General features: G+C 57.8%; 1 long non-coding RNA gene across 2 annotated transcripts; it reads left to right on the top strand.

Annotated features, from left to right (window-relative positions):
* The first annotated feature begins 2,077 nt into the window (after positions 1 to 2,077).
* Positions 2,078 to 6,033, top strand: LOC130680300 (uncharacterized). 2 transcript variants are annotated; one of them, XR_008993253.1, is made up of 4 exons: positions 2,078 to 2,180; positions 2,658 to 2,748; positions 3,377 to 3,536; positions 5,355 to 6,033. It is a non-coding gene; the product is annotated as an uncharacterized LOC130680300 (long non-coding RNA). The 2 variants fall into 2 exon arrangements; XR_008993252.1 differs by having other exon boundaries at positions 2,658 to 3,536.
* Positions 6,034 to 13,858: the final 7,825 nt, after the last annotated feature.

The following is a 13,858-nucleotide window of genomic DNA, read 5'->3' as shown; positions in this document are numbered from 1 at the left end:
AGGACCCAAACAGAGCACAGGGGCTAGAACGGGACTCAAAGCCAGAAGTACTTCCTGGGAGCTGGGAGCTGGTCGTCCAGGCCTGTGCCGGAGGCCCCGGAGAAGTCAAGGCGGGTAGAAGATACTGTTCTCCCCTCCACTGGGGGCTTTCAGTCTAGAGGCGAGGGGAAGGCCTGGAGAACCCCAAAGCAGGCAGGCTGTGAGCCCTGTCCGTGGGACCCGACAACTCGCCGCTGGGGTCCCCCAGGGAGCCCTCGCTTCCCCCCGCTTCCGAGAAGCAGGGTAAGTTTGACCAAGCCGGTCTGATACCCTGCACGGCGAAGCACTGGGGGTCCTGGGCAGAGGATCAGGGTCAGGCGGTATTGAGGGGCAGCTGGAACGTGAACCGTGAGCTGGCTTCTCCACGCCCTTGGGGCCCAGGGCCTGAGCCAGTGGCCTCAGTGACCCCAGCCCGCCCTCCCCAAACAGAAGGTGGCAAGAACCCACTGCTGGCCCAGACCCCTATCAGACCCAGCATGTGCTGGGGTGCGGAGCTGCTGGGTGTGGGTTTAATACATAAATACGCTTGACAGTCAAGGAGAAGGCTTTCTACTCCCAGGAGACCATCCAGTACTTCATGGTGATGCAGATCAAGTGAAACGGCAAATAAATAAAGGGGAAGATAGTTATGTGACGGAGTTCTCGTTGGACCCCCCACAGCAGGGAATCCTCACCGAGAATAGTACCTCTGGGGAGACACAGCCGCCCCAGCACAGACTAGCCCGTAAACTGTCTGCAGCAGGAATGGGGGGAAAGGAGTGGGAGAGGTCTGGGGGCCCCATGCGCACCCACACTGGAGTCCGCACCAGCCCCAGCACAGCCCCGCAGAAGGGGCGCGTCGCCTAATAAATGTCTCCAGAAAATTACGACCGTACCACCACAGTAAGAAGATGGCGCCGTTTATCTCAGTGCCATCTGCACGGGCTCGTTTGTCGCTCCCTCAGCACCCAGCAAGCCACAGCTCTCCACACTGGAGCGTTTGCTGCACAAGGAAGCTGTGGCGCAGTGGCGATTGCCTTTCTGGCCTAGGCGGTCAGCAGGGCCCGCAGGTGAACCCGCCGGCTGCGTGCACTGCCCACTACAGCAGCCTGGACCCCAGGGTGGGGACCAGGAGCCTGGAGCCCTTCCCTTGCCGGTAGAAAGAACGGGGCAGTATCCATCTAGTCAACAGACCATTCTGACCATCTGCTGCGTGCCCCGTGCTGTGATGGACACTAGGGAGACCTGCATAGCTTTCCCCTACCTGGAGGGTTTTATCTCAATGAGGCTTTCCTGCCCCCCCTTCTAACACTGCAAGAGCCCCCTTTCTGTAGCCAATGCCTTCCTCCCTGACCATGTCCTCTCAGGTCCCTTTGCTATTGCCCTGTGCACAGAAGTCCCCGTGGGGTTCACCCTGGGCGGCCAGCCCCTACCTGCTTCCCTGTAGGAGGACTGCGTCAAGCTGCTGGAGCCAGAATGTGTCACCCAGTCCCCGACCCACAGTGGGCAGCCCTCAACCAGTGACGGATGGACGCAAACCTATAAACACTCCGACTCGGTCGCCCCTAAAGGCTCCACCACCGTGCATGTCGGTCCCGCTGAAGCATGGAATACTGAGGAGGCGTAGTAGGTATAAAACCAGAAACACACAACTGCTGCATTGCTCAGGGTCTGCAGGCTTTTAAAGGGTCTGAGGGGGCTCATCCCAGTGGCTGGAGAGGTGGCCTTGCTGAAAGCTGGAGGCTGAAACACGAGGTGTGGGAGCAGCAGGACGGGGCCAGTCTCTGCTTGGACCCAGTCCTCTCCCACCCACCTGGCGGCTCTGGTGGTCCAGGCACAGCAGCAGCCGAGCCCCCAAAGACCACTTACAGTAAGACCTGAGCAGGCGCCTCTTGTTTTTCTTAGGCCCCCTGCGTGTGCTGAAACGAACGCCTCTCTCCCTCCTGCTCCCTTGTCCACACCCAGCTCCGGAGCCTCAGCGAGGCAACACGCACCTCACTGGCCACGCCGGGGGGAGAAGCCCTGCTCTTCTCGTGATGCGCAGAAGCTCCCGCCGGCCTTCTGTGTGGCCGCTGATGACCCGCTGACGGGGAGCCGAGCTGGAGAAACGTGCGGAGCCTGCTGCAGGCTGGGCTTTTCCAGCAGGTGGTGCAGATCCTGTGGTAATCGGGGCCACCTGGTGGGAGCTGCAGCCCCCAGGGGTGGGGCAGCAAGGAGGAGGCGGCGGGAGGGATCGGGATGACTGGGGGGTGTGGGCGCTGGCCCAGGGGCTCTGGAAGTGGAGCTGGAGAGGAGGGAATTCCTGACAGATATTCAGGAGGTCGAATGAACAGTTTGGGGACTGATTAAGTGTTTACGGGTGGGGAGGAGGGCAGATTCTGGGGGAAGGAGAAACGAAGGGCAGAGACACAGACCGAGGGGGGGATGGACAGATAGTAGGGGGCAAGGTGGTATTAAATGGGTCCCGGAAAGACAGGCAGAATGATAGAGATGAGAAAGAGAAAGACAGACAGAAAGCAACGGAACTCCCAGTGGGACTTCCTGGTTTAAAAACGTACTCTGAACTAATTTTAGACAGTCAGAAACACTGGAAAAAGAGTACAGAGGATTCCCACACACTGTTCATCGCTTCCCCCCAGTAACATTTAGCATGACGGTGGCACGGCTGTCAAACCAGGATGCTGACATCGGTGTGACACTACTAACTGAACGGCAGAGTCACCGAATCCCGTGAGTTTCCCAGAGCGATGGGAGAGGGGGAAGTCCAAACACTCAGGACCAGGGGAGGGAACGGGCTGGGCAAGTGTACCAGGTCCCCCTTCCTGGAGAGACTTGGGAGACTTGTCCCATCACAGCCCGAGGGCACGGACTGTCTTGGGGACATATATTAGGTGCCTCATGGCTGGCTGTTTAATAAATAGCTCCAGGCACAGATCGAAGTCAAGACGGGTGTCCGCCTTGCAACCACAGTCCTCGGTCTTTTCTAGCTTCCAGAGCACCCAGAATCTGCCGCTTACACCAACAGACATTTTCAAGGGCCTAATGCCAAGGGCTGCTTCTAGCATCAGGTTCCCAGCTTCATCCTCGGGGAGGTGCCTCCGTTAATGCCTCTCTCCTGGGCTGCCTCCCCTCCGGCAGGTGGTGGAGGCCAGTATCTCAAGTGGGATCCCTTGGAATTCATCATTTAGGGGCGAGGGGGAGCTGCTCACTGTCATGCAAGAAGGGAAGGAGGCTTTTCACCCATCCCTGGAGTCCAGAGCCACTTGGCCCTCTCAGTTTGGGAGCCGGGCAGCCTAGGGACGAGTGGACTGTCAATCACCAGAAGGGTCATTATCGTCTTCCTTCCCGGGCTCATCAGCACAGAGTGAAGCTGGCCCCAGCGGAGAGCAGGTGTGTGAAACAGTAGCCCACCTGGGGCTGACAGAGCCCTCTTCTGGGCCAACTCCAAGCCTGTGACAGCCCTGGGCAAGCCAGCCTGCTTCCACAGCAGTGACACTTTGGAAGTCTTCCTGGAAAAGGTCAGTGTCTGTAATTCTCTGTTGCATAAAGAGGGACACATCTGCCATTTGACTCCTCTTGACTTCCTTATTTTTACCCCAAGTGACTGGGCAGACCTTAGTGCCTCTTGAAGGCCAGTGGAGCCCTTCAGGGGGTGGTGTTAGAGGACAGGCATGTAAAACTTGGATTAGTGGCAGATAGCTGGGCAAAACTGTCACATGGCCGGCCACCGAAGACCAGTGACCCCAGGCCAGTATGGAACTCCTGAGCCATCCCAGAACAGAATTTCTCTCTCTCTCCTTTTCAATTTTCTCTCTTTTTCTTTCCTTCCATCTCCCTCTCTTTCTTTCTCTCTTTTTTTGGTAAGGGTAGGGGCTAGGAATTCCCACTGCTTGAGGGATATTAGACCAAAATAGATAAAATTACACCTCCCACATCTCCAGACACTAGGGGTCTGCCGTGTAGGATGTCTGCTCTTACCCCTTGAAGACCTGCCCTTGGTTCCCCCATCTATTCATATAATGCTGATCTTTCTCCCAACCTGGTGGAGAGGTGTGTGGGAATAACAAACAATTAAAGACCTGAAGCAACTTTTTTCAGATTTTTCTTATTCCCCTATTTGACTCAACCCCCAAAAATAATCACTCACTGATCAGCTTGCATCTTTTCCCCTAATCACAAGGACAAGAAAGAGCCGGCTTACACAGAAACAGAAGGAATCCGGTTGAGCTATAACTCCCAGCACAGTGCTTGGTACATAGTAGGTGTTAAAAATATATGTTAACTGAATGAATGAGTGAAGAGGCGTAGATCCAGGGAAAAACTTCCATGGTTGGGTAACACTGTGGGTAGAGCATTGGAATTAGAACTGGGTTCCAACTCTGGACCTGCTTCTCCCCACATGCCCTTGGGCAAGTTACATGACCTCATTCAGCCCGTTCCTCTCCCTAATAAAACCAAGGATGAATACCTCCCCTCTGCAGTGTTAGGGTGAAAAATAGTGTGTCTGTGGGCAGTTTGCACAGCATGGTGCTAGCGTGAGGTGGACAATAGATAGTAGCTGCTTTTGTGATTGCTTTTCCTGCTTGGAACCACTCAAGCTCAGAAGGTTGTGGAGAGCGTTAGCAAGGAGGATGGACAGTTAGCGCATAGGATTATTTGAGGACAGTCCTGTCCTGAGGCAGAGGGATGGACAGGTGAAGACTTACGGCCCAAGCCTGCCTTGGGATTCTGGGTTCCAGGTGTCTGTGGGGTGCCTGGGAGAGCCAGGCACTGAAGCGGGAAAGCAGCAGAGGCACCACACAGCCTTCTAGATCAGTCTGCCACCCACTAGCATGCACCTGATTCTCTCTCCTGTGCTCTCACTCTCTCTTTTTCTCACAAACGTACAAAGACGGTCCCACAGGACCCCCCCCATAGCCAACAGACAGCAGCCGGTGCAGCTTCTGGGAAGGGACATGAGTCGTCTGAGGTGCCAGGGCACCCTTTCTTCCCAAGTTATCAGACAGTCATACCTTAGAGGGCAGAGAATGGGTTCCCTTCCTTGAAAACTGTCGCTGGCACGCTGCACACAATAGTGCCTAATAAGCTTGATGACGACAGAGACGGGGGACCAGGGCGCTGTGCCCGGGGGCCAGATGCTGTGTCTGCAGGTGGCAGGGGCGAGAGGCCTTCCTCGCTGGTCACACCTGCATGGGCAGTGGGCGGCTGTTGTCACCAGCACCAGCCCAGTGACTGTGGCACTTCACATGCCACTCCCACTCCTTTCTTGTGCCCACCTTCCGTCCACTTCGATCTCACACTTTCTTTTGTTCCCTCTTGCGGGTTTCCTCCTGTAGAGACGAGGCCGAGAGAATCTCTGAGCTGTCAAAGCACGCACGACCCCAGGCTGGAAAATTCCACCCGAGCTAACAATAAAATTCCTCTCTGCCTTTGCACTGCTGGCTGTGGACTTGTCTATTCACCCCCCGGAACCCGGAACTCCGGGCAGAACACTCCCTCCCTTTTCTTTTTAGCCTGTAGCTCAGTTAGACCTTCGGCAGCACCTGCTCGCCCGGCCTCTCTGATGGCGAAATGAGATCTGGCTCAGCATCCCCTAAAGCCGGGCCAGTGACCTCCACGGAGCACAAGTGGGGCCCGGGCACCGTGGCGGCCCTGCACCCCCAGCTCCCCAGCGCAACGTGTTGGGGCAGCTTCTGTGTGACGGGCGTGGCGCCAGGCACCTCCACACACTGTCCTCTCATTTCATACATACAGCCACCTACAGATCCGACGCTTCTCCCCATTCTCCAGATGCGGGAAGCAAGTCCGGGCCCGGAAGTGACGACGCGGTGGGTGGGGCTTCCACGTGCACCAGACCACCCGGAGGGTTTGTTCAAACACAGACCCCTGGGCTCAGTCTGGGTTTCCAGCTCAGTAGTTCTGGGGTGGGGCCTGATAACTGGCATCTCGGCAAGTTCCTAAGCGATGTGGATGCTGCTGCCTGGGGACCAGACTTTGAGGACCGCTGGCTTCCACGGACACGCCTAGGAAGTGGCAGGCCAGGGATTGAAACCCAAGGCTTCGGATCCCAGATCTGGTGTCCTTTCCGGCCACCTCGACTGGCTTCCCTTTGCAGGGCACCTGGGTGGGGTCTTTACCCGGAGGCCATGAGGGCAGGCAGGGTCACCTGCAAATCCACAAGGCCCCCCAGGAAACGGGGCAGAGCGGAAGCGAGCTCCATCTGCCCTGGGCTCCTTTGCGAGGGGAGACAGCCCGAGGATGGCGGCCCCGGGCGCCCACTGGCCCTGCAGCTTCCTTCACAAGTGTTTGCTGGTGGGTTTTCAGAGTACCAGTAGGGTGAGGCGCCTGGCCCTGCGGAGTGAACAGCAGCCTGAGCAGGCAGCAGAGCTTCAGGGCGGGATCCCGCCGCAGGGCAGTTTTAAATTGCTGCGTATTTAATTGTTAACCACGCTACTGCACTGGTTGAGGAGGGAATGGGAGACGGGAGGCAGGTGAGCCCCAGAATGCGATGTGAGCAGCTGTATTTCCCTGTGCTTTGGGCTCATCAGGGATCCTGTACAGAGCGGCCCCTCGGGGCTTGGAGCTGGTTTATGTCAGGCCCTGTGCTTGATGGGCTCGAGGTTCAAGCTTCCTGGTTAGTGGGACCCAGGAGGGTGCGGATCGCAGCTGCTCCTGGCTCACACACTGCCTTTCCTGCAGGCAGGGACTGACTTTGACCTTTGTGGGTCCCAAAATAGAAGTTAGAGCTGGCACAGAACACCATAAAGCTTCCCGGCAGCCACACGCCATCACCTGACTCTTCAGGGCCTGGAGCTGGCAGAGGATATGCCAAAGGGCCGCCTGAAGACAGAGGGACGGCCACAGAGATCTCTCTGGGGCACTGCCAGCCCAAAATCCCAAGGATCTGGTGTCTCCTTGCACTTAGGCGAAGGCAGGTGGTCGGGGCGTGTTCCAGACACCCAGCCGTCTTTGCCTGTTCCATCCCTCCTGGGAGCCCCCAGCAGGAGGCCAGGACCACTTCTGCTTGAGAGCGGTTGAGCCCCACTGAGAAGGAGGACATGGGGGCTGAAGGAAGCCCACCCCTAGAAGCGATACAAGAATACTTACCACTGTCACTCAGCCAGGGCACGCTGTGTGGGGGCCCTGTTCACAGGCTGGTTGCTTTAGCATCTCAAGAGCGATGACTTGCATACTGTGACGAAGGCCACTGCACAGCGGGGAACACCTCGCCGAGGGGTGGGCACCCTTGCCAAGACCGTACAGCTAGGGCATGAGTGAGCCAGGATCGGACCCGGGTGGTATGGCTCCCAAAAGTGTACCTTTGACCTCTCCTTATACCACAACTACTCCCCTCTCCCCATTCCCAACTACCCTACAGCTGCCTGGGCTGGTTTGGGACCCCCCATACTAGTTACGTGACTGTAACCGCCAGTGTAAAGATGTGACACTGTGGCCCTGGAGACTGTGGGCTGCAGCTGTACGGGTTCGATAAGGTGACACGCCTCTGTGGGAAGAGCGGCAGGCAGCAGGCAGCTGGGAGGGCTGGCAGCCTGCTCTGTGAGCCTGCGGGGGGTGTGCACAAGGCGATCTTGGGGCGGGACCCCCCACTCCGGTCCCCCAGGCAGGGGTCCCTCCTAGCGTCCCACCAAAGCCGGTCAGCAGCCAGGAGCGGCCCTCGGGAGGCGCGGGCTCGGCACAGATGCCATGGATTTCAGGGCAGTACCTGGAGCTCTTGCCTGCCGACGCCTCTGAGCCTGGGGGCCTGGGGTGGCGCATCTCATGGCCACCACAGGATGTGGCATCCATTTTTTGCATTTGATCCAGACACTCCAGATTAAATACCAGAAGCTCAGCTCACGCTCGGGGAATTCACCTGGGGTTGGAATCGCCTGCGCAGCCTCCCGGCCACGGGGTCTGTTTTAGGAACCTCTGCTCCGAGAGGCCCTCAGGCAGACGCCTCCGGAAGGCCAGGGCTGCGGCAGTCCACGAACTTGGCTTGCTCCGCTCCAAGCGCGCCTCGGGCGGCTCTGGAGAAGCTTGCTGCTGCCCAGACACTCTAGGGATGATTCCCTGCCCGAGGATGGGAGAAGCCAGGACGCTTCTGGCTGGTGAGCACAGCAGCCTGGTGCTCAGACCAGGCAGTGAGGGGTGAGCACCCCCTTTAAGCCCCCCATTGTGTCTCCCTCTCCTTGGGGTCTGTGATCTACGTCATGGCTGAGCTGTAGATCCAACCCTGAACAGAGGACAAGGGACTGAGGGGGGCCAACCAGGCCAGCGGCTCCATGTGAATCACCTTGTGTCCAAGGCCAGTTCCCACGGACAATGTTGTGCAGAGCCACAGGGGCCCAAGCCCAGCCCCATACAGATGAAAGTCTTATTTATGTGGAATATGTATCTGCAGAGGGAGCGATAAAGTGCCAAGCAAAGTATGAAGGTTTGCACCAAATGCTGTTAAGTTTTATATTCCTGAAAACTAGGGATAAAAGATAGAACCATTTAAAGCAAAGTGGATAAAAGGGGCTTCCACACAATTGTAAAAGAGCCTTGTAATAGTTAATTGCTAGTTTCTTATTACAACAGAGAGTCAAAATGGCCTTTAAAATCCCCATCATGGAGAAGTGAGTGGGGGGACGCGGACAGGAGGGAGTGACCTGCCAGAAGCAGGGTTTGGGCTCTCGTTTCCAGGGGTTCTCCGAACACCCCACTGTCGTTCCTAGAAGCCTGACTATGCATATTGAAGGGCTTGTCGCTGCCCTGGCCTGTCCATCAGGTTCCCATGCACTGCCACCAAGACCTGGAGTGACCACGGACAAGTTGTTCCACCTCCCTGGGCCACAGCATCTTTTTCACGAAGGAAGAATGCACAGTGGTACCGCGTCCCTCCGGCTCCAGAGCTCAGCCCACGTCATTCACTCAGGGTGTCGGCACGGCTGGCGCTGCACGCAGAGAGCAGCAGAGAGGAAGCTGAGGATTGTGAGAACAGTGCAGACAGACACTCAAACAGATCATTGCAATTCCATGTAGTAAACTGTGGAACAGAGGTACGTGCAGTGTCGCGGCTGCCCCGAGAAGGAGGCATAATAACCAAGGGGAGATCTCAGCTGGGTCTTACAGGTTGAGTAGGAACTTGACAGAACAACATTCTAGGTAGAGGGACTAGCATGTGTAAAGCCTGGTGCCCCAGGCTTCCTGGGTGGCCCAACTCCAGGGGCGCTTTAACATTGGGGTCCGTGTGAATGGAGCCCCTGTCAGGGTACAGTGCCTGGCACATGCAGCTTGCCCAGCAGCCCTCTAGAGCTGCGGCCCTGAGACATGCAGGGGATGGCGGGGGTGGTGGTGGTGAGGCTGACCCCAAACCCCAACATCAGCACAGTAGACTGGTGGGACTCTGGCCTCACCCCTGTTTCCCACTGTCTCCCCATCATCAGACCATTTAGAGGAGCTACTGCTCAGATATGGCCTGGCCCCAGGGTGATTTCTGCTCTGCCCCCAAACATTGGAGGCCCACCCCAGGCCCACCCCAGCTGTCAGGAAGCTAGGGAAAGACCCAAATCCATTTTCCCCTTTTGCAACAAAATTGCACATTCTTTTCACCTAAGGTGGGACATAAGGGTTTCCTCCTCCACGAAAGGGATTGTTAAGGAAAAGTAGACGATTAAGGTAATGGATTACCTGGGGATTTCTTGTCAATCCAGCCTGGTTAGGCAACATTCAAGGCCATGGCTCAAGCCCCCTCCCCACCGCGCCCCTCCCCACCCCACGCGTAAGCAGAGCGCAGCATCTCCCCTCTGTGGGGTGGAGGGGTCTCCAGAATCACGTGCGTCTCATGGTGGGGCCGGGGCCCTCCCAGCCCCCGCCTGCCGGGCCTGCTGGGCGCTGCTTCCTGCTCCACAATCAGCCCATCCTTCTTCCAGGGGCCTGGATGCAGAGACCCGGCCAAAGCTCCCCTGTAGCTGTGTTGAGGACATGCGGCATTTGACCTGTGACCCCACAGGAAGTCCTTCTGACCTCTGAGGCGAACCTCAGGAGGAAAACCGTGACCCCGCGAGGCGAGGGCAGCGCTGGGGCCTCTCCTTCCCCAGCCTAAGATCTCTTGATCCTAGAATCTGCAGGAAGCACTCCCAGCTGAGGCCGAAAACCCAGGGAAGGGACTCAGCCATGGAAGGGGGCCAGGGAGACCCCAAAGAAGCGGGGTGGCCATACATCCTGCTTGCCTGGGACAGCCCCACTTTACAGCAGTGTGTCGCTGTGCAGTTACTAATAGTGCCTCCATTTCCAGGACAGAAATCCTCTGGTTTGGGTGATAAATTATCTAGCCAACCTTAGCAGAAAGGGACCCACACAGAATCTACACCACTGCCACCTTCATTCACTCAGCAGGTATTGAGCCCCTGTCCCATGCCAGGCGCACGTTCGGTAAGGGGTAAAGTAGGAGGCTGGGGGTCCCCGCCGTGGGATTTGGGCAGATCGAGCCCAAACCCGCCAGGGCTCAGTGTAGACACTCTGGGGACAAGTTCCTTCTCTTAAAGGTCGCAGAGAATGTTCACCGAGGAGGTGACATCAGGGGCCTCAATGGCCACCCCCTCCTCAAGATTCCCCGCTGCTCCCAGCTGCCTGGGCCTCTCTCACATGTCTGCCTGCTCCCCACGCAAGCGGGCAGGGACGACATTGCTGAGGACTAGATCAGAGAAGGCATTTCAGATGGTGCACGAAGACGTCTCTCCCCAGCCGCAGCTCATTCACTGGTTTGCTCACCAAACGCAAGGCGTGGACTAGAATCAGTTGCCCAGCGGTGAGCAGAAGCATCCCTGCCCTTGGGAATCACAGGCTGGGAGCCCGGTAAATGCTGCGCGACTTTCCCTGCCCAACAACGAATACATGAATGAGACCCAGGGAGCAAAGGGAGGCCGGCTGGAGGGGCTGCGGCTGTAGCCAACGCTCGCCCGCCACCTCCAGGCTAGGGAGGCGCGAACCCTTGGTGCGCAGATAGGTATGAGTTTCATTAGTGAGAACCAGAAAAATTGAGTCCTTGGGTGAAAGGGCAGGACCTCGGAAGTGTCAGCAAAGAGAAAAGGACACACGCGGAGTGGAGGCCTGCGCCGTGATGAGGTGCCACCTCCGTGCAAAGGCAGGATTTCCTGGGTCTGAAGTGGGGAAGGTCCTCCAGAGGTCATCCCGTCCATCCCCCTGCCTCTGTGGACTTTCTCAGACAAAGAAGGTGGACCGGATCCACAGCCCACTCTGTGTTTAACACCTCTTGCCTCAAGAAGCCCTTACCACTGTCAAGCGCCTCTCCCCACGGAGATGAGCAGAGCCTGGGAGTTGGGGAGGGAAGGGGAAGACACGCTGCCTTGATCCTATGCTCTTGCCAGGCGGGGCCCTGGACTCTGTCTCTAGGGCTCTGCTTTCATACCCCTTCTCCTAAGTTAGATATACATATATATAAAGTTATATATAAACTAGCTCAGTGTTCATTGCCACAAAGCACTTGCCCAGATGAACTTTGCCTAAAAGAAAGTATATTTCTTACACAGTAAGGAGTAAGTGGGTCTAAGACGGACCACACTTCAATGTTGCGATGCAGGGGCCAGGGCAGGAAGCTTCCAGATTTATACCTAAGAGCAATAATAAATCCATTGTTAAAACTCACCAGCGTTGCTTTGTGCTAAACCCTCTGCGGGCGTTGCTCTGCCGGCCCTCGCAACAGTCCCAGGAGGCAGGGAGGCTGCACTGACGTCTGAGGCGAGCAGACAGCCTCAGAGCAGCCAAGCGACCTGCCCAGTGTGGTGGACAGTGCTGTGCGCTCCCGGATCCCCAAGCCTGCGGCCTCGTCTTACAAGAAAAGGAATTTCGCAGATGTGACTAATTCAAGGATCTTGAGATGGGGAGGTCACCCCGGGTCATCTGGCTGGGCCTGGGGAGTCCCAGAGGGCTTCGTGAGAAGAGTCAGAGAAGGAGGCGCGACAAAACAGAAAGTCCTGAAGCCGGGAGAGGGGGTCACCAGCCAAGGGATACCGGCGGCATCCAGCATCCAGAAAAGGCCGGGAAACAGACTCCCCACTGCAGTTTCCAGAAAGAACACAGCGCTGCCAGTCCACTCGGGACTTCTGACCTGCAGAACTCTAAGACAGTCACTTTGTGTTTTTAAGTTGGTATTTGTTACAGCAGCAGAAACTGATAGGAATGACAGGCTAGCAGGTGAGGGCAGTGGAGTGATGGGCACTGCCCTGGGGCAGGAAAAGAAATCAGGTCATCAACCCTATTCGGAACCAAGTCCGTCTCGGGGGTCCCTACCCTCCGGGTGAGTATCGCCAGGTCCCACGCTCCCTGTCTGACCACTGGCTCCTGCCCTGTCCCCAGCTCCTGCCCCGGGCAGAGCCTCGCCCTTCCCTTCCTATTCCTAGGACCACTGGGGACATCTGAGAGCCAGCGGGGGAGTCAGGCCCCAGAGGCGTGCATGGGGAGGAGAGAGAGGCGGAGAGCCCTCCATGGGACGGCATATGAAGGATTTGGGTAAAACGGCTTCTTTACCATCAGGCATCAATATCGTCATTGCATAAGCAGAAAGAAAAGCCACCAAGTGTGTGGCTTACGTCCGGCTCCAGGCCTGAGCCTGCAGGCAAGAGGGGCTGTTGCTCAGGGAGCAGGGCGGCCCCAGCTGTGTGATGGGGGAAGGGGCAGTGAGCCAGCCTCTGCCCAGAGCTCAGAACAAGGCAGCAAGCACTCTGGGACGTGATCCTTAGTGCTGACCAAAGGGCTGGTCTTGGAGCAAGGGGGCTTCGGAGGCCCCTGCAGAGGGGTGGGAGGCGGGCAGGGGGCAATAAAAGGGTTCCTAAAGGCCCCTCCGTAGAACTTCTGGACTCTGCTGCCACCTTGTGGACAGACTTCAGGCGGACAAGCTTGTGGCTGCCCTTGGGGGCCTCAGGGTAGACGTTTCTGAGTCTTGCGTTGGGGGCCCTCCCAGGCGCGGGCAAGCGGGTTCCGAGGCCCCCGCAGTCCCCGCTGTCACACCAGGGTGCGTCCCTTCCAAGAGTTTAGTCTCTGCAGACAGGGACACGGGAGGTGGGGCTGGGGAGGACCTCCCTTCTCCAGCCTTCTGACCTCTCTGGGCTTTTGCCCCGCGTTGGGGTGTGGCGCCCACTCCCCGCCCCATTCCCATGAGCCAGGCACTGATGTGAGCCCCATTTTTCAGGCGAGAAGACTGAGGTGCACATGGTCACAGTAGCACGTGGCGGAGCCAACATTCAAATTCGGGGCGGCCCACTGCGCATGGCGCCCAGATTGTCCCGGCAGGTGTGCGCGAAAAGGAACGGGGGCCGCCCAGCGTCCGGGGCCCTGGCTGCGGCGCCCTCTCGGCTCGGCTCTGGCGGGAAATCGGGGCCGGCCTCCCAGCGCTGCTCTGCCCCTTCCCGGCCTGGCTGAGGGCTCCTTCGGGCTCCTTCGGCTCCCTCCCTTCGGATCCCAGTCCGCCCGTGGGGACACGATGTCGCGGGCACGTTCTTCCCGCAGGGCAGCCTCCGCCCCTCGGGCAGGTCAGGCCCGCTTATAAGGGCCGACAGACGCGAGAGAGGAGGCGGCTTCTCTCTCACGCACTCTCGCTCCCTGGAACCAGGTTCGATTCTCTGGCCACCACAGCCAGGGCTGGCCAGTCACACGTCTTAACGGGAGAGCCTCGATGACAGAGGACCGAGTTAGAGAAAAGAAAAAACCCCACACGAACAGCAGAACCCACCCGACTCCCAGCCACCCTACTGCAGCTGATGGGTGATTATCTGCTGTTTGTGAGCATTCAGGGCCCCACCCCCGACCGGCCAGGACGGTCAGCCTGGGCCTGGGCAGA

The sequence above is a fragment of the Manis pentadactyla genome, chromosome 13, assembly GCF_030020395.1.
Source record: "Manis pentadactyla isolate mManPen7 chromosome 13, mManPen7.hap1, whole genome shotgun sequence".
Taxonomy (NCBI): Eukaryota; Metazoa; Chordata; class Mammalia; order Pholidota; family Manidae; genus Manis; species Manis pentadactyla.
Note: the sequence above shows the minus strand (reverse complement) of the source record. Positions and strands in the feature narration are given on the sequence as shown.